The 19,860-nt window shown below is 42.0% G+C and overlaps 1 protein-coding gene across 8 annotated transcripts in view; it reads left to right on the top strand.

Annotated features, from left to right (window-relative positions):
* Positions 1-19,860, top strand: part of RALY (RALY heterogeneous nuclear ribonucleoprotein) — a 390,500-nt gene that overhangs the window by 33,461 nt on the left and 337,179 nt on the right. For 5 of the 8 annotated variants that reach the window (XM_061631637.1, XM_061631643.1, XM_061631642.1 and 2 more), the window contains exons 2-3: positions 1,094-1,220; positions 2,580-2,743. The exons of 1 other annotated variant lie outside the window; for it this stretch is intronic. The gene's annotated coding sequence lies outside the window, so the exon portion shown is untranslated. The remainder of the gene's footprint in view (positions 1-1,093; positions 1,221-2,579; positions 2,744-19,860) is intronic. 2 more of the 8 variants (XM_061631639.1, XM_061631640.1) reach the window with 1 other exon arrangement.

Below are 19,860 nucleotides of genomic sequence, written 5' to 3'. Positions count from 1 at the left end.
GAGGGTGGTGACTAGAAATAGGGCCTTTTCGGTTGTGGCCCCCGAACTGTGGAATGGTCTCCCCGATGAGGTGTGCCTGGCGCCGACGCTGCTATCTTTTCGGCACCAGGTGAAAACCTTTTTATATTCCCAGGCATTTTAATGTGTACTATTAATATTTATTGATGTATTTTGTTGCTGCTTTGATTTTTGTTTACGTCTGTTTGGTTTGATTCCATTGTATTATTGTATTTATATATTTTCTGACTGTTTTATTGTTATGTACACCGCCCAGAGAGCCCTTGGGCTTAGGGCGGTATATAAATTAAATTAAAATAATAATAATAATAATAAATATTTATAAAAGCTGCTGACACCCCAGAATTTTTTTTTACCTCCCAGGAACAATAAATAGAGTAGACTGCATAAAACGTAATATCTTTGTGCATAAATATATGTGATGTTGTGAAGCACACATATCTGTGCTTTCTTATATAGGTCAGTCCTGTTAAGTTTCTTTATGAAGACTCATATTGACAGGCTTTGCATTATGTGCAAGGAAAGAACGCAAACCCCCACCAAATTATCATGCTATCTCAATAAGGAGCCTTCTAAAGGAAGGAGCCCTAAAGGGGAAGTGCACACAGGTGAAATACATTAGTATTGCCAGGTGCTTCAGGTGGTGACAATGAGCTTTACTGATGAAAGACTGTGGAGTCTGTGGAGCTAGGGTTTAAAGCAATGTCAGATTGCATTAGTTTTACCATGCAAAAATATTAAATGCTTCGTTGTCTTGCTGCCAGCAGAAACTCTCCCTTTTGGTCATGTTTTTTTCTTTCTTTCCTTAAAGGTCTCCTGCTTAGTTCTCAATGCTTTGTGATATTTCCAAGCTGCAAATGTTAATCATATACACCTCCCTTTATGCGCTCACAAATGCTGATAGAATGAACATTATCCTACCATAGCTTTGCAGAACACTGGGGGGTGGGGCAAGGAAGCTCACTTAGAATCCCTGGTTCAGCATGAGCCAATTCAATGTCCAATGAAATCAGTTGCAAGTGACGCTGGCCAGAAGACATATTTTTCCTGTTGGTTGACTTCTGCTTTCTCGCAGAGCGGGAAGAAACCAATGTATGGAGGTCAACTGCTTTGGAATTACGAGAGTCTTGCATAATGCAGAGAGCACAGAGGACTGCACCCAAAGCTAGTGCCAGTAAACTGAGCTGACAGACATGCCATAGGTGAGTGGGACAGCACATACTATGCCTACAAAAGCTCCCAAATCCAGTCAAGGTATGGCTGGGAAAGACTCTTGTCTGAAACCCTGGAGAGCCACTCCTGGTCAGTATAAACCAGGGTTGACGGATCTGTAGCCCATGATTTAATTTCATGTTGCCCTTGGGCAACTTTCATGAAGGTTGGGGAGAGAGTTCAGAGGGTGGGAAGGCAGGAAGTGGAGCTGAAACACATGGTGCAAAGGAATGAGATGGAAAGAACTCCGCTCATGATCAGTGCAGACATCTGACAAGAGTCCCTACTCTAGCAGCCTATTAAACGGGGCAGGAGGGAAAGGAAGAGAGAAGGGGGTGGTGGGAAGGGGGTGGGAGATCACAGAACAGGAGAGAGGGGGATGGCAAAAAGATAAAAAAAAGAATGGCCTTGCCCGCCACCACCAAGCGGCTCCTGATAAGCTATCACCAAAGTAGTGCTGCCATCCACAGAAAAAAAGATTCCCCCCTCCTGGTGTAGAGTAACAGTCCTGAATTAGATGTGCCAATGGTCTGATGGAGTATAACAAAACTCCCTGTGACACGAGTAAGTAGTAGGGAGTGGGGATGTCTGTTGAATCCAGAGTTTGGAAAAGTTACTTTCTTTGGACTACAACTCACATCAGCCCACTTCAGTGGCCATGCTGGCTGGGGCTGATGGGAGTTGTAGTTTAAAAAAGTAACTTTTCCAAGCTCTGGTTGAATCAGAGATGATCATTTTAGCTAATAAAAATGAGGGCTAGTTCAGAAACCGCACCTATCATGTCACAACTGCAGCTATCCACTATCAGCCTAACTCTTCTGCTTATGTTGGATTGGGACAATTTATTTATTGGAAAAAAAACACAGAAATGCAGATGTTTGTTGCAGGAAAATGGTACCATCTCTGGAATCTGTCACTTGATTATTTGATGGTAAGGTTGGCTGTGCAGCTCTCATATGATAGTGGCGTGTTTGAAATGACCATCCTAGACCAGGTATCATGGAATTCAATACTCATCAAGGGAAAGAGGGATCATTTTGGTGAAGAGGTTTTAGAGTTGGATTGGTTGAGCCAGGGTCAAATCTCTGCTCAGGCAAGAACCTTGCTGAGCAATCTTGAGCAAATCACTGTTTCTCAGCCTAATATACCAAGTAGTGGTGCAACATGTGTACCTTCTCAACGCAGACTAACACTTCCGTGTTGCATTGTTATTTAAATGCTATTTAAAGCATCACCAGTTGATTTCAGTCACCAAATCTCTGTGAACAGTTACATTGTGGCTTTAACTCTTTGTACTTTGAAAGCTATTTCATAATTTTGTCCACAATTATCCACTTATGCCCCCACAGTTCTCCCATCCTGCTCGATCATAAAGAAAACAGATCTACCACAAAATTCCATCTCTTCTGTGTGATTCTGAGGAAATGCCTTCTCTAACATTTGCTAGAAGGATCAAGCTCAGTCAGTATCAAATCCCCACCAGATGATTACCACTGGAAATTGACACAATTAAGTGAGTGTAGTATGGCTGCAAGTTTGCAATGTGTTTTATGTGATACGGAGCAGTGTCCAAAGATTTCAAAATCATCATATAACATGTAAACATTGTTCAGCAAAAATCATTTGAGTTGCATAAGAAATAGAAAAGTTAAATATGTTGGTACTAAATGGAGTGCATAAAATCAGGTGCTCAGGATTAAGAAAAATACAATGGTTTCTGCAAGGCATTCAAATATGGAACTGAAATAACTAAACCTGGCCAGTTCTGTAGCAATAAATGATCTTTGAGATTAATTGGGATGAAGTCAGCATTTCAAGAGAATTCATTTTACTTCTGTCCACCAAAGACATCATTACTTTTATGTAAATTTGGTGGAGCTTAAAGATGAAGGATTCAGTTGCTGTTACTAGCATCTGAATTTTGGAATTTGCACTGTTGCATGTAATTTCTAGATAGGGATGGAGAGAAATTAGATTCAATTTGCTTTTAAAGCTGAATCTATCAATTTTTCACTTTCCGAACAATATGAAAACCAAAACACAGCCATCTGTCAAAATTCGTACTTATCCAAGTGTTGTGATAAAAGTTTTTCAACCAATGTTTACAAAATGCATATATTAGGGGGGAAAGTACATAAAATGAATATAATATTGGAAATAAAATACAAAACACATAGAAAAATGCTTGGCAAAAATGGATGGATGGATGGATGGATGGATGGATGGATGGATGGATGGATGGATGGATGGATGGATGGATGGATGGATGGATGGATGGATGGATGGATGGATGGATGGATGGATGGAGAGAGAGATGTCCTAGGCCCCATCTACACTATATTTTTAAAGCAGTTACGACTTCCCCCAAAGAATCCTGGGAACTGTAGTTTAAGGGTGCTGAGAGTTGTTAGAAAACTCCTATTCCCACAACAGAACTACAAGTCCCAAAGTGCCCTCGAAAGAGGGACTGACTGTTAAACCACTCTGGAAACTGTAGCCCTGTGACATGGGGCCCTAATTGCAAAGAGCCCCTACAGACATCAATAGTTATGAGCCATTATGGCTATGTACTTTCTCCAGTATTAGAGGCAGTATTCCTCTGTATACCAGTTGCCGGGAATCACAAGCGAGAAGAATGCTGTTGTGCTCATGTTGGGCTTCCCATAGTCACCTGGTCAGCCAGTTGCTGGACAGAATTAGTCCGGAACAGGATACTGAGCTAGACGGACCTTTGGTTTCATCCAGCAAGGATCTTCTTATGTTCTAAGGAGGTACTTGCATGTTTGGATTTTTCTAAGGACAACACACAGTTGTTACATAAGAAGACCCAACAGCAGTGATGGGGCTAAAGTGCAGCCCTGCTCCTTCATCAACACAGATATGGGCTGCCCATGAGTTATGGTCTACACATGGGCTTCTCTGGAGCACTTTTTCAAGGGGTGGCAGCAGGGGGAAGGAAGAATTGGTGCAAATAGTGCCCCTCCCTCCAGCGGTAGGAGAACACATGAATAGGGCAACTGAGAGTAGAATTATATGAAATGGGCTGATAATGGAGATCTTTAAACTGTATGCTACATTAAGACAATTGAATTGTTCTTTCATTGCCTCTGAGCAATTGGTGGTTTTCTCTGCTTTGATAGTTCTGTTTTTATAGAGGGGTTTTTTGTCACCCTAACTCAAGAATTTGGAATGAGTCACAACAATTTACCGCATGGCCCATATGGATATGGAGGAGCTGAGGATCAGGGACATCTAGGTTCTTGGTGGTAATATACAACACATGAGATTCCTGAGTACATTCATTGCACTGAGTACATTAATTGGTGGTGTAGCACAAAGGGGAGCAGAACTGCACACAAAGATTCTACATCTTCCCAGGAACAAGACAGGATAGTGCATAAGCTAGACCAGAAGTGGGGAATTGGATCCGGCCGGCAGGCTAGATCATTAAGTCGCCCACCCCCTGAAAGCAGACTTTGACAGGGACTGCCCACCTGTCAATTGCCTGACATCATAAGCTTACCCATGTTGGAACTGCGTTCCTCACTATTGGACTGGGCCAGTCCTTTTATTAGGTACAGTGACACAACTGTGTCAGCAGATTCTAAGTAAAATTAAAGGGGTGAAAATGATTGTTGAATGTATTATTTTAAAATAAACATGATGTTTGAGGTTCTGCCTCAGGCACCAAATCATCATGGGCCATTTCTGGTTTGTACATGGACAAAATAGGTTCAGTACAGGCTCATCTCAGGCCCAAATTGTGTGTTGTTTTAACTAAATAGCTGTGCTCTTACTGCATAGTTTGGTTTTATTGCACAATAGTCATATGCAGGCCTGATCCACATTGGGATCCTAGGGGAAGGGGGAGGGCTTTAGCCCTAGGTTCCCTAGTATGGCTCTGATCTAGATCAGGTTCTGTGCCTGCAACTTGAATAGGGGGGGAAATGAGCAATATACCCCTTGCCCATCAGTTGATGAAGCAGGGGTTAAATTCTGTTGCATTAGCTGCATATGTCACTTCCTGCAGGGAAATGGCTCAAACTGTCAAACTGAGCAGGCTTAAACACCTCACTCATCATCAGCCAATGAGCAGAGGTTTGAATCCTACTATTTTGGCTGCACATATAGCCAACCCAGAATTGAACCCCATCCTCTGTCCATCAGCTGACATCATTTACTCATTGGAGTGATGTTAGCTGATTGACAGTTATGTGTGGTTTTGAAAAAAATGACCTTGCATGCCAAACTGGAACTCCTGGTGGGTCAAGGTTGGCTTGTGGGCTGAAGGTGTGCCACTCCTGTTGTCAACAAATATATTCAGTCCCTATAAAAACCCATGCAGGCATCCTAAATGATCACCATAGTTCTGCTGGGAAAGAATTTTCCCCTAAATCTGTTTACCTAACTTTCCATCTTCCCTTATAACATGTCACATAAACAAACACTGGAAAGTGGGTAGAAACCTGTAGAATTATGGTGGCCTGAGAGCTTTTTCATTCACTTGAATAGATTTCACAGCTTCTTTGGTCCTTTCCTCACTGAAGTACATGTGATGGCTCTGAGGCTTCTTTGAATTTATTAATCAAAAATTGCAACAGGATGAGGTTGAAGCCTATGCTCTATTGTATGTGTCAAACTCTTTTTGTAGAATCTGTGTTTTTATTGGACTCCAGGTAGGACAAAGGTGCAGTAATTTCGTGGTCCCCACTGCTAGATCTCATGCTGGTTTCACTGTCCTGCTCTTTAATTTTCTGTCCTGGCATCCAAAACCTGACATCAGACCCTTGCAAATGGACTTTATATTACAGATTTTAAAAGTACATTTTTAAAATTTATAAATAAATGGCCATTCTTCGGAATGAGCCCAGGATGATATACAACAAACATAAGAACAAATTAGAGCACACAGAACTAAAAACATATATTCACTAAAAAATTTAGTGGCATAGAAGTAACAAAGAATTATAACAGAAATATATACTGATATGTGCACCACATCTCTGAGCAGTGATAGACTTGCAGGGGCTTCAGCGCTTACCCGGGGTTTCCTTGGAATGAAGATGGTTGGAGACTGTCTTTAGGATATATATGGTTTTATTTGCACATATATACAACCAGGATTACTGAATTACAGGCTGGATTACTGTAATGCACTCTGTGTGGGGTTGCCATTGAGGTTGGTCCAGAAGCTGCAGCAAGTGCAAAATGTGACTGCTCACTGGGGCAGGATATCACCAACATGTTATCTCACTGCTGAAAGAATTGCACTTGCTGCCCATTAGCTCCCAGGCCAAGTTCAAGGTGCTGATTTGGGTGTACAAAGCCCTGTAAAGATTGGGACCAGGATACCTGAAAGACCATCCTACCACTTACTGTATATACCCACTCAATCACTGTGCTGTACAGGTGAGGGCCTTCTGCAGACATAATTTTATCAGGAGGTCCATTCCACACAACACCTTTAGTGCTGTGGCAACCACCCTTTGGAATTCCCTCCCCTTAAATATTAGACAGGCACCTCTCTGTTATTTCTGTTATCTCTGTTAGCACCTACTGAAGACCTTCCTCTTTCACCAAAACTTTTAAGTAGAGAAATTATCTCAGCTTGCATCTGTTTTAGAAATGCTTTATGTTTTTAAAGATTTTTAAAAACATTTTTAGGATTTTATTTTAAAAATGTTTTTAAGATGTTTTTAATGTTTTCTCCTTTGTTTACTTTCCTGGAGTCCTTCTCGGAGGAAGGGCTGGATAGAAGTTAAATAAATAAATAAATACCCAAGGCTCATAGCATTAACACTCCAACAGATCTTGCTTCCCTACTACTCTTCCAGGCAGGTGCCCCAAAGCCATGGTTTTGGATTCAGACAGAGAAAGCAGTTAGGCTTCTCTCTCTCTTCCCAGGTCCACATCAAACTCACACAAAAACACACAGGCTACATCTTGGCCCTAGCTGAGGGGTAGGGGAAGAGAGCTAATCTCCAAAATGAGCATTCCTGGCCATTTGTTTCTATTGCAACACATCTACTCTTGACCAAGTCCTTAGACATGGGGGCACTTGACAGACTTGGCCAGACCTTAACAAAGTAACTGGCTTGACCAGTTCAGCAGGTTCCTTCCAGATACAGAATTACAGGCTTGGAAGGTACTCCCCAATCTTATAATAATATGTTGTTGATGAGAAGTATTGCTTCTATTTGTCAAATTGCAAAAGCTCTGCAAACCATGGAACTTGATGTTCCCTCACTCTCAGAAGTTGTATGGGGAAAATGTGGTTACCCCTTATTCGCTCCCAAAAGTGGGAACCAACCTGACCACCTACAAGTTCAGAATTTGAATTATGAAAACTGCAAATCAAAATTTGTATTTTTGCCCTAAATTTAGTTCTAGTTACCCTACTCCAGGAAATACTACTCCCAGGCTTTGGTCTGAAGGCACATGAGGGCAGCTCCCTGCTGAAGCTAAGCTGGGTCAGATCTGGTCAGTGCTTGGATGGGAGACCACCTGGGAACCATATGTAATCTGTTGTGGGTTTCTAAACCTAAAAGAAAGGCAGGGTATAAATGTAATAAATAATAATAATAATCACCAGTGGTCACTGCATTCACTGCCAGCCAGGCTCCACTGCATATTCCATAGTTTTACATGGTTCTCGCCAGGTTCAGTGTTCTCAGTTGACCCCTCCTTGTTTCATTTTGCTTCGTTCACTGTTACTGGGTCCATCCTGCAAGCTCCTCTTATCAATGTGCAGCTGTATCTGACATCTGCATGGTCTGCTACAGGAGATGCTGTTATGGCTACTTGTACAGAGCTTATTATGGTAATTATGCTACCTAACGATAGAGACTGACAGCAACATTTAGTCCTGATATACACCATTTTATAATTCCATGTACCCTATGTTCAGCATATTAGAGATTATCATCTCAGGTCCTGCTTGCACCCTTCTCCCTATTCTGAGGGTTATCTAAGTTTAAATTCTGATTCTGATGTGCCATGTGGCCTTTGGACAAACAAAGACTGACCAGCTGAGCCCTTTAGATTTGGTATTTTTCTTTGCTCTAGGATTTCAATTCATGCATTCTTCAGGAGCCCTGGGCCTTCCTCAAGTTCAGCATGGCATAAAAATTGTTTTTGCCCCCTGCCTTTGAAGAAGCCCCTACAGTCAGAGAAACCACCAGAACATAAGATGATGATCTTCATCTTGATCTGCAAATGTCAAGAGAAAGACTTGGCCCAAACCATTTTGCTGCCTGAGGTGAGGGATAAAATTATGTCCCCCTCCCATTCCACTTCCAAAAAAGAAACAACCAGATTGGCCATGGAATCTTACTTCAACACTAGTAATGTGTCAGAATCCTCCACCACACCAGAGGGCGGCAGACTAACTTACGTGGTGCAGGGCAGACTGTATGGCAACCCAACTCTATCCTTGCCGAAGTTCTCCGCTTTGCCCTCCAGTATCCGCTGACTGAGCTAGTCAGCTCAATCTGTCTAATGGGCCAGCCCTAAGACACCCTGATGGGCAGAGAGTGAATCTTCAGATCTTTACAAGTTTTGTTCAAGATGGCACTGCCCTATTTATTTATTATGATTATTCATTAAATTTTTATCCCACCTTTCCTCCCAGAAGGAGCCCAGCGTGACAACCAAAACACTCTAAACACTCTAAACAGGGAGTGAATTTTGTGACCTTGACAAGTGGATCAGCCAGAAGTCTTGTGCCCATTGGACCTTGGGCTTTGGGGAAGCAAACCTGGATCCTTGAAGGAATCCTAGAGTAATTGCTGGAGGAAACTCATACATAGTGTACACATCCAGCATGTCTTCAAATCATCTGCTCTACCAACCTCACTGCCCCATGGACAGCTGGGGTTACACTTGTATAATCACCTCCAAATGCCACCTTTCATGACATCCAAAATACCCTCTGCTGCAGCAACCTCTCTACCTTCTTCATGGTATGGCAGCCTCTGCCCAAGGAAGCCAAGGAAGTAATTTCAGTTTAAGTACACAAAGCCTTGGTTATTTCTTTAATGATGTTCTTCAGCTTCTGATTCTTAGAATCTCTGCTGGAATACTTCAGTACTGCTTCTGATTACAGTGATTAAGGGATACAGATCAGGACATGGTGCTTGGCATCAGAGATTCTTGAATTGCTCACTGTTACAGACATGGTCCATAATACAGCACTGTTAGCCATTAAATAACTGAAATGATGACTTTGAAGTGGCTGCCAAAGACTTCAGCCAGGCCATGCTTCTTGGTGCATATACACAATGACAGTCCTCTACCCTTACATCGCATTTCCTTTACTTTATTGCTTAATTCATTCTCTTTATTGTCTTGGATGCTCACAAACTGGACTAATCTATCACTCCAAGGTCTTATCAAAACACCCTAAAGCCAATGGGAAATGTCTCATTGACAATAATGGACTTTCACAGAGAAACCCTGTTTGTTTCCAACTGCACAGCAAAACACTTGATTGACATCTGTGACAGAAAATAGTATGCATGGGAAGCTTGGGCAAAGCAAGACAAAATGATAGTCCCAGGGTCACACAGCAAGCTCTTTGCTGAACAATGAATCAAACTTGTTTCTCCTAAATCAAAGCATCTGGTAGAAAGTGGTGGATAATACTGCACAGTAAATGTGGATATTGTAAAGCCTTTCTTTTCTTTTTTCTTTATTTATTTTTTATATATATATGGTTCCTAGAGTAGTACATCTCCACAGTCATCTTGTGTGAACGTGAGAAGGACCAGTGTCAGGGGTCAGCATTATCAGGCATCTGCCAAGGTCCATATCCCAACAAAGCCCCATTGACAGTCCCCAACTCTGCTGCTCCTCCTTTTTGCCATAGCTTGCTCAGAGGGCAGGTGAACAATCAATGACAGGAGCAAGAAAAAGGAACAGCATCCATTCAGCTAGCCCTCTCCTTTTGGACTGGGCCTGAAGGAAGAGGGGGAAGTGAATGGGCAGCTTATGACTGCAGCAATGAAGAGTCAGGCCCACTCAGAGAAGGGGAACTGACTGAGGACACCCTGCCCGAAGACCCCCCCCCCAAAAATCCCTGGAACTAGCCCTGAACATAAACATCCTATAGACATCTGAGAAATGGGTGGGATGGGCAGTAGTTGAGAGAAAAAGAATGGCTTATAAGGATGGGGAAGAAATTTGATTCAGTTGGTATTTAAAGCTGAATCTATAAATTAGCACTTTCCGAAACAATATTCATTCATTCATTCATTATATCCCACCCTTCCTCCCAGCAGGAGCCCAGGGTGGCAAACAAAAGCTCTTTAAAACTCCATAAAACACTTTAAAACATCATAAAAACAGACTTGAAAATACATTAAAACAAAACAACTTTAAAAACATTCTTTAAAAAAGCTTTGAAGACATCTTTTAAAAAAAGTTAAAAACATATTCCTTTTTTTAAAAAGGTTTAAAAACATGGCATAAGGTCTCAACTTAAAAGGTTTGTTGAAAGAGGAAGGTCTTCAATAGGCGCCAAAAAGATAACACAGATGGCACCTGTCTAATGTTTAAGGGGAGGAAATTCCACAGGGTAGGTGCCGCCACACTAAAGGTCCGTCTTCTATGTTATGCAGAACAGACTTCCTGATAAGATGGTATCTGCAGGAGGCCCTCACCTGCAGAGCGCAGTGATCGACTGGGTATATAAGGGGTAAGACAGTCTTTCAGGTATCCTGGTCCAAAGCTGCATAAGGCTTTGTACACCAAAGCTAGAACCTTGAACTTGGCCCGGCAGCAAATGGGCAGCCAGTGCAATTCTTTCAGCAGCGGGGTGACATGTTGGCGATACCCTGCCCCAGTGAGCAGTCTTGCTGCCGTGTTTTGCACCAGCTGCCACTTCCAGACAAACCTCAAGGGCAGGGTAGGAGAACCAAAACACAACTATCCTTCAAAATTCACACATACCCTTTTTTTGTGATGCAGTTCTTCAACCAATGCTTACAAAAATGTGTATACTAGGGGGAACTGGGCAATAAAATGAATACATTAGTGAAAATAACATAAAATGCAATATATTAGGAGACGTTGTTTGCAAAAATGTGTACCTTACTCAAAGCTGTATGCAAAAATGTGTTAGGAGAAATTCTCAATAAAATGCTGAAGAATTTGTATGAAGATTGGGGAAAAAGTAAATAGCTGCAGAAATGTGGCAAACTGAATTTCACAATGGAAAAATGAGAAACTGAGAGACGCAAAATTGACAGATCGTTCCGTCCCAGGTTACAAGACTCCAAAATAAAAGAGTTGGGGCTTGTATTGATTTTCTGATTTCAAAACTGTATTTTCCAGCCCATCCTATCTCAGAGCCTCAGTGTAGAAAAAACCTGGCTAAAAGAACTAGCAATATCACTGGAATAAAGCAGATGGGCAACACACCACAAATAAGGGGTTGTTCTCTAGTGGATCCCCTGACGTTAGGGTAATATTTGCAGACTATACTCACATACCTCTGATTTGTCTCAATCTGTGCTGCTATCAAGTTTCTGGTTGCTCGCTTGTTTTTGCAACATACTTGTTTTTATTGAGTTTTGAGCTCACTAACTGCTAGATCCATCCAACTCCTTTCCTATACTAGTCCTGTTGATAAAGGCTGCATTTGCTAAATTTAAATTGGCTAAATGTTTAGATGTGGCACAAGAAGGCTGCGCTTTCTGGCCCCATTCCTAACATTGCCTGTCCCCCAGCAGTTCTCCCAGTATCTGCACAGTTGAAATATCTGTGCAGATAATCTGTGCATAGTTAACACTATAGGGTTGCCAGGTTCATGGCCTGAGACTGATCCTGTATCTTTAGGAGAAGAGAAAGTCAGCCAAGTGCAGGTGTTCTTGCAACCCTGTAATGGGAAAAACCACAAGGTGGAATCCTCCCTTCCCCCTGCACAACTTTTAAAGATACAGAAGACATCTTGGAGGCCGGGCCTATTAACACATCTGAAAAAAGGGTAGTCTACATGCATACATCTGTACAGACATAACCTTCATTGTGATCTGGAACTATGTGCTGCACATCGTCGTCGTCCCCTGCTTTTTTAGTTGTTACCCTGAACATAGCCCATGCTGACTAAGGCTGATGCAAGTTGGAGTCCCACAACATGTGGAGGGCCACAGATTCCCCATCCTTGCTTTAGAGTAAGACTGATTGCTACTCTTCTGTCTCAGGCTCTCCCTCTTTGGGGAAGGGCCGTACCTCAGTAGTAGAGCATCAGCTTTGAATGCAGAAGGTTCAAGTTCATTTCCTGGCATCTCCAGGTAGGGCTGGGAGAGACTCCTGACTGAACCCCTGGAGAGCTGCTGCCAGTCAAAGTAGACAATACTGAGCTACACAGAGCAATGGGTAAGACAGTTTCTTTTGCTCCTATGTATGTTTCTGGAATGGAAGGCTTCCTAGGGCCCAAGGAACAAGCAAGGAGCCAAGTCATTTTAAGGGTATGTGACAGGGATAGGGGTTGGATGAATTCTAGGCAGCTTTGCTTTATGCAGAATGATAATCACAAAAGCCTGAAAGTGAACAGAGGGAGTATAATGTCCTGGAAATCATGGTTCAGAGGCTTGGATTTGTAACTGCGTCCTACCAACTTCCCATTTGTGCCTCCAGTGTGTATCCTGACTTGTGGGATTTCTTCTGCCTCATTCATTTTTACTCAGGGAATGTTCACCCTCAGTGGAGCAGAGAACATGCCTGCTGCTGGCAGTGGTATAAATCAATGCAGCTCTTATCCCCCATGGCATCTTGGATGCCTTCCATAGCAAAGAGGATTTTTTAAAGCAGAGCTGTTCCCTGTTCCCTGATGAACAGAATCCTTGGCATGCAGAACAAAGAAATAAACTCCATCCACATGCCTATGAGTTCCTTCTATTCGTTAGGCTTTGGTCATAGCTCTGTCGGTTGTGTTCATAACCTAATACATAATTCAGGAAATCCTGGGCCTTTCTGCAGAGATACAATTAATAAAGGAGGAAGACTTTGTGCTCTGTTGTTGTTTTTAATTAACAGCTATTTCTCAGGGTAAAGAATTAGGTTATCATCACAGCTGAATTTCTTCCTTGCCAGTTTTGGTTCTGTTGCCAATGATTGTCTTTAAATTCCTACAAGATGTTGCAAGGTGTGTGTGTGTGTGTTTTATTAATGTGTTTTTGTATAAACTTGTCAAAATATCAATTATAATGAGAGTCTCCACAGACACACTATACCTAAGTGGATTAAGGCTAGAGGATATAGGAAGCTGCTGATAATGTTTTGGATGAGTCATAAAGGTTCATGTATCTTTTCCCATTTTATTTCCTGTTAGAATATTTTCTACAAAATGGCAGATACTTAGGCTTAAATAAAATCAAGTCTATTGTGAAAACTACTAAGAGTTTCTCAGAAATTAGAATCCTACACTACAGTCCCATTAGTGAAAGTAAGAAAATGGGGGTATGCAATGTCCAAAAATGAAACATTAAGAGAAGGTTAAATTAATGCATAATTAGGAGTTTCGAATTATCTCCACAAACAAAAAGTGATCCTGATATGAGCTGTGTGAACGGTACATTATTTGCATGGCTCTCTCCTTTCCTCCATTCATTTCCAGCCCACAGATCATTAAAGCAATTATAGTTTCACAGAGGTTTGATCTGCAATTGATTTCTTTGTGATAATTCAATTTAGAGGCTTGCTTCCTCCTGGGTAGAAAATGACAGGCGGTGAAGTGAATAAATCCTTAACACTGTCCACAGATGCAGTTGAAACGCTGGCAAGCGGCCAGGAAAGATTCACTCCACAAGATAGTCTTCCGTTGACCTTACGATTGAAGTGGCAGGCATTTTAGTGCTTAATTAGAAATTGATCAATATGAGCTTACCATCAGGATGTCCTGGAGCAAAGTGTAAGTAGAGCACAGAGCTACTTAACAGCAGCAAAGGAAGAGAGAAAATGCTGGTCCACCTTTCAGAATTCCATTAGTATGAAAGGTACATGGGGATGCTGTCATCAAAACCATTGCCTGATATTTTCTGCTCTCCATTCAGATTTAAGCAAATAAAAAGTATTGCAGCAACAAAACAGGAACAATGTATTGGGGGTCAGGAAGTATTTGTACAGCACGTCCATGGGAGAAGTGAGTTATATTTTCCACACTGGGAAATTGTGCCATTGGAGTCAAGGCAAGAGCTTGGTGGCATGAAGTGGCCAGATGGGAAAGTCATCTCAATCCATTGGATGTTGTGAAGAGTCCTGATGAGCTTTTCTTGGCAAGTGAGCATAGTCTGAGGAGGTCAAATGAGACTGTGTCAAACCTGACTGGTTCCCATCTTTCCTTTTTATGCTCTTGTGTTGCTATTTTCTTCCTTGGAACTTTCCACATTCTTCCAAGGCTGCAAGGACCAAAAGCATCAAGGACATTTTCTGTATAAATCACTTAACATCCTGACACTGTGAAGCGAAATGGTTGGATAAGCCCATTCTGCCTAGTTTGTTACTAGGATGTTTATTTTAAAAAGTCCATACCCTTTGGCCAGTTTCCCACTATCAAGTACGATTTGTTCCATGGCATGAATAAATGCCATTTTTTTGAAATCTGAACTATTTCCCCTATACAATTTGATTCTTGCCCATTTGGCTGGCAAATTGTTTATCTCCACCACTATCCTTCTGAACAATTTGTTTTCTTCAGTCCCTCTTTCCTCCTTCTTCCTGACCATTTTATTTCTTTAGCATATTTTCCCTCAGTGCTTACCACTTGATCATTTCAAGATTGATGTCTTACTTTTTTCTCTCCCCCCCACCCCTCAGATAAGCTCTTATCTCATAGAATCATAGAACAGTAGAGTTGGAAGGGGGCATCAAGTCCAACCCCCTGCTCAGTGTAGAAATCCAGCTTAAAACATCCCTGACAGGTGGCTCTCCAGCTGCTTCTTGAATGCCTCCACCACTTCTCTAGGTAATTGGTTCAATTACTGTACTACTCTAACAGTTAGGAATTTTTTTCTGATGTTCAGCTGAAATCTGGCTTCCTACAACTTGACCCCATTATTCCATTTCCTGCAGTCTGGGACGATTGAGAAGAGACCCTGGCTCTCCTCTGTGTGGCAATCTTTCAAGTACTTGAAGAATGCTATCATAGCTCCCCTCAGTCTGGTCTTCTCAAGGCTAAACATGCCCATTTCTTTCAGTCTTTCCTCTAAGGACTTTGTTTCCAGTCCCCTGATCACCCTTGTTGCCCTTCTTTGAACCTCTTATACATTTCACACAAAAATAGTTCCCCCCCCTATAAAAATTGTCTTCATCTCATCCTCTAAATCAAAAGAGACCTTTTTACACATGGCGTGGGAGTTGTTGCCAGTGCTTCTTCATGGCTGGTGCTACAATTAAATGATATCATGGGAAGATCAATCAATCAGTGTTTATTTTGCATTGTATTAAATTATTCAGCAAGTTTTCTGAATATTATCTCAGGAACAGGGATTTGGTGATCTCTGAAATGGAGGAAAAGGTTCAGACACTGGATGCAAGGTGCATGTCCCCTGATCAATTTTACAGCAATATTCCTTTCCATCTAGGGCTGGCCCAGACTGATATCGATCTGGATCAGTGCCTTCAGTGGTATGCACATGGTGAACACAGCCCTTCACACTACTCAGCACTTTACAAAACTTGCCAGAGGTGATGGTGTGAACAGTATGTCCTACTGAAATACTGCAGCAATGGCAGAGAACCTGGATACTGTTGCACATGCAAGGAAACATCTGAGGCCTCCTTATACTTTGAGTTCCCTCTTCAAATGGCATACTGGGAAGGCACAGAAGGTCTTATCTATGTTGCGATGGGTGCATAATTTCAGGGCTCCTAATGACATCACTAAGCATGCAGCAAGGCCTAGAGATCTCTAATAGTCTATATTATTCTGGGATGGCATGGGGAATTTGGACATCTGACAGATGTTTTCTAAATTAATCCAGGATTTTTTTGTAATTACAGTAATTTGGAATCAGGCACAGTGAAGGGGGTGTTTGGCCATTATAATAACAGCCATATAAAACAGAAATGGTGTCCATATCTGGACAGGCACAACATTTCTTGCAGACTGAACAAACTATTGTGGGGCAGCTGGCGAGAAGCCAGTGTCCACACCATGCAACATTAGAAGGATTATAACTAACCCCAGGGGAATCTGGATAGCCTCCTGATGCTTTGTTGGGGATCAGACACACACAAGGAGGGGACAGAAAGAAGGAGGAGAAGATCAGGAAGTGGAGAACCCAGAGGATGGGTTTTCTTAAGGGAACAGTCATTGCAGAATTAAGTGCACAGTGGGAGGAGAAAACATTGGAAGAAAAAATCAAGATTTTATCTACAGCAGGGATGAGGAACCTGTGACCTTCCTGATGTTGTTGGACTTCAACTCTCATCAGCCACAACCAACATGGCCAATGGTCAGGAATTATATGAGATGGTCCAAACTCCCTGACCTACAGGCTCTATGGGTGCCTCAACAGGATTAGGCTCTACGCTGGGACCTGTTAGTTGGAATCCAAGTAGGCCAGAAGAGGATGTGTGGTTAAGTTCAGGGCTGACCCAAAATATTTTGCTTCCTGAGGCAAAGGACAATATAGAGCTCCCCAGTTCCACATACAGAAGTTGAGCATACTGAATCTTATTTCAACACTGATGATTGGACAGCACTCTCTTGAGAGTAGCAGGCTTGCTTATGGAGTGCAGGGCAAGCCACATGGCTCACACAGTTCTGACCTCTGACACATTGCCGCTATCCCCTACCCCCAAAATCCACTGCCTGGGGTGGCTACCACACTCTGTCTAGTGGCAGGACTGGTCCTGGTTAAATTCTGTAGCAACAAGCAAAGAGCAGAGGAGCTAGAGACAGGTACATAGTCAACACCATGCATAAGTCAGGGTACAGAACAACAGACAAGGGTCAGGAGAGCCAGAAGCAGGTATGAAGTCAAAGGCAGGAAGAGTCCAAGAGTCACGTCAGTACTTACGGAAAGGACGCAAAAGCTAGAAACAGGCTATTCAGATTAATGATGTAGGCTTGAAGCCAGGACTTTACAGGGCATGGTACACTAGGATTGGACCTTGGGGTCAGCTGACTAGATGTGTGAGGCAGGCTGGTTCTGCAGCCTAGATGCCATGGTTCTCCTGAAGCCCAAAGGTCAGCTTCTTTCTGGCTTGCTGGTAACTGGAAGTAATGTGCCAGGAGCCTCGGATCAATAATTTCCCCTTCTTGCCTTTGGGGACTTCTAAGGCAGAAGAGGCCTCAAAATCCAGCCACTGTGTGTTATTTGGTAGTCAAAAGCGTGCAAACAGCCTGGGTGGATATATCTTTACAGGCAGTTTCAGCTGAGCATCTCCATGACTGAAATGCACTCAGCAGTCACAAATGCCCTTCCCTGGCAATACTTCAACTAATGGACAGTGAAATAAAACCCAGCAGATCCCAACCATGACAACAGAGTTAAGCATCCCAAGATGCCAGTAGTATAAAGCTTGTATCTGTACTCAGAGAACACTGTTGGCTGTTTCCTGGCCTACAGTAATAAGCTACTAAAGCCACCAAAGGCATTTTTGGCACCTGATTCAATAATCCAAAATAAAATACAAGTGACCAAGAAAGGAGGAGGGGGGATTGCCCGATGGAACACACTATGTTTTAAAAACAGAGTGCAATAAAAATAAAACCAGCACAAAAATGGGGCATCTCCTACTCAGCAGATACCATTGAGAGACAAAAAAAAGTGCCAGTTTTCTGAGCTTGCCACACTCCCCTGTACCCAGTTAAAGAGCATTTAACAGTGTGATAATGTAGTTCACTGCAACCAGCATGCAGGGCCAGAATGAACCCCACTTTATATTGTGTTCATTCTTCCCATTATCTCTTTATAGGTGGCTTGTACAAAGGACCTGCTTTTTCTCTACACTCCTAACAACTTCCGCATTTGAGTCTTTTTTTTTTATCTTTTACTGCATTGGCTGAAGACTAGAAACTTCCCATCTTCTTTAGTTTCATCCTCTTTCATGTCCTAATATAAAAAGGACCCATTCAGAAATGGGCAACAGCTATTCAACCACATCGTTTGCTAAACTTCACAACCACATTAGTTTCTCAAAGGTGTCTAGGAGCTACTTGTAGTCTTTATTTCTCATTCAACAATGAGAAAGAAAAGTGGACTTTGTGCCTATAGGCCTACTCAAGGTTTTTATTAACCAATTGAAAGGCTTTTTGCTAACTTCAATAGGTTCTTTCTCTTGAGATCACTGCTGAAATAAATTGGCCATTTTGAATATGCTTAATGAATACCTTTGAATTTGGGTATTCATGTGCATCATTAGTGAGCCAAACAGACTGGCCTTTCAAAGTGTCAGCTTGCCACTTCATATTCAGTAGAGAGGAAGCTTAAGAAGACTTCAGAAGGGCAGCCAAATAATAGTGAAGATGATAAATTCCAAGTGAAAGTTTAATTATGAACTTCTTGAATCTAGAAAAGAAATTCTTTTTCAGTTTGAATACGGTGAATGGAAAATCCATAATACAGAATTCAGAATGAAGTTTTATTTTGGTGCTATGCCTCCAATCCTTTCTGAAAATACTCATGACAGAAACAGTCCCACAGCTGATCATCCCACTAGTGCATCTTTTCTTGATTCCAGACGCTCCTTGATAACCTTTTTAGCTTGTCTCCTCCTGAACCAGCCCATCCACACATTGTTCTACTCCAAAACTACCTCCATGTATTTTGACAGTAAGCTGAGAAGGCTCTGCTTCAAGCTCCATCTTATTCAGAGGTCAAATTGGCCTCTGTTTGGAGAGCAGGGTATTCTCATTTGCTGCTCTGGAGGTTTGGAACACTCTTTCATAGGATGTGCTTTTTCCTCCGTTTCTTCTGGTATGCTGCAAGCAAGCTAAAGTCTTCCTGTTTGGTTGTTTGTCTCAAAAGTATCTGCTGTCTGCTTAGCTGTGGTGGCAGCTTTTCATTGCTGTTTTTCTGTTTATGTTTTCTGTTCTTGATTGTGTGTTTTGTTTTTGGATTACTTTATTGTTGTTTTCATTGTATTGTATTGTAAATCACTTGGGGAGCCTTCCTGCTTATAAAGCAGTATACAAATGTAGTAAATACATAGGGTTGTATTCAACTAAGTCCTACTCACAGTAGACCCATTGAAATTAATGAACTTAAGTTAACCATGTCTATTAATTTTAATGGGTCTACTCTGAGTATGACTAGCATTGAAAACCACCCATACAGTGGGTGATATCCACCTTAGAGCAGACCCATTGAAATCAGTGAACAAGTCCATTGGTTTCAGTGGATTTGCTCTGATTAAGACTCACATTGGATCTCATCTAGGGATTGCTGCCATTACCAAACGGTCATCACCTTTGCCATATCATCATGTCTTCCTCATGAAGGAACAATCCTAGCTGAGTGGCACAATGTCTCTTTCCATATAACGAGGGTACTAGCAATCAAGATCTAGCTGTAATAAGAGTTTTGTTGCCTGCAGTCTGTTGTCTGTTCTTTATACTAGCCAGCAATCCACACATGAATGCATTAGGAATGCAGAGAGCTACAGCTAAGGTCACAACCAAAA

This window comes from Rhineura floridana, chromosome 6, assembly GCF_030035675.1.
Source record: "Rhineura floridana isolate rRhiFlo1 chromosome 6, rRhiFlo1.hap2, whole genome shotgun sequence".
Classification (NCBI taxonomy): domain Eukaryota; kingdom Metazoa; phylum Chordata; class Lepidosauria; order Squamata; family Rhineuridae; genus Rhineura; species Rhineura floridana.
The sequence above is the reverse complement of the archived record's forward strand: the minus strand, read 5'-3'. Positions and strand labels throughout refer to the sequence as shown.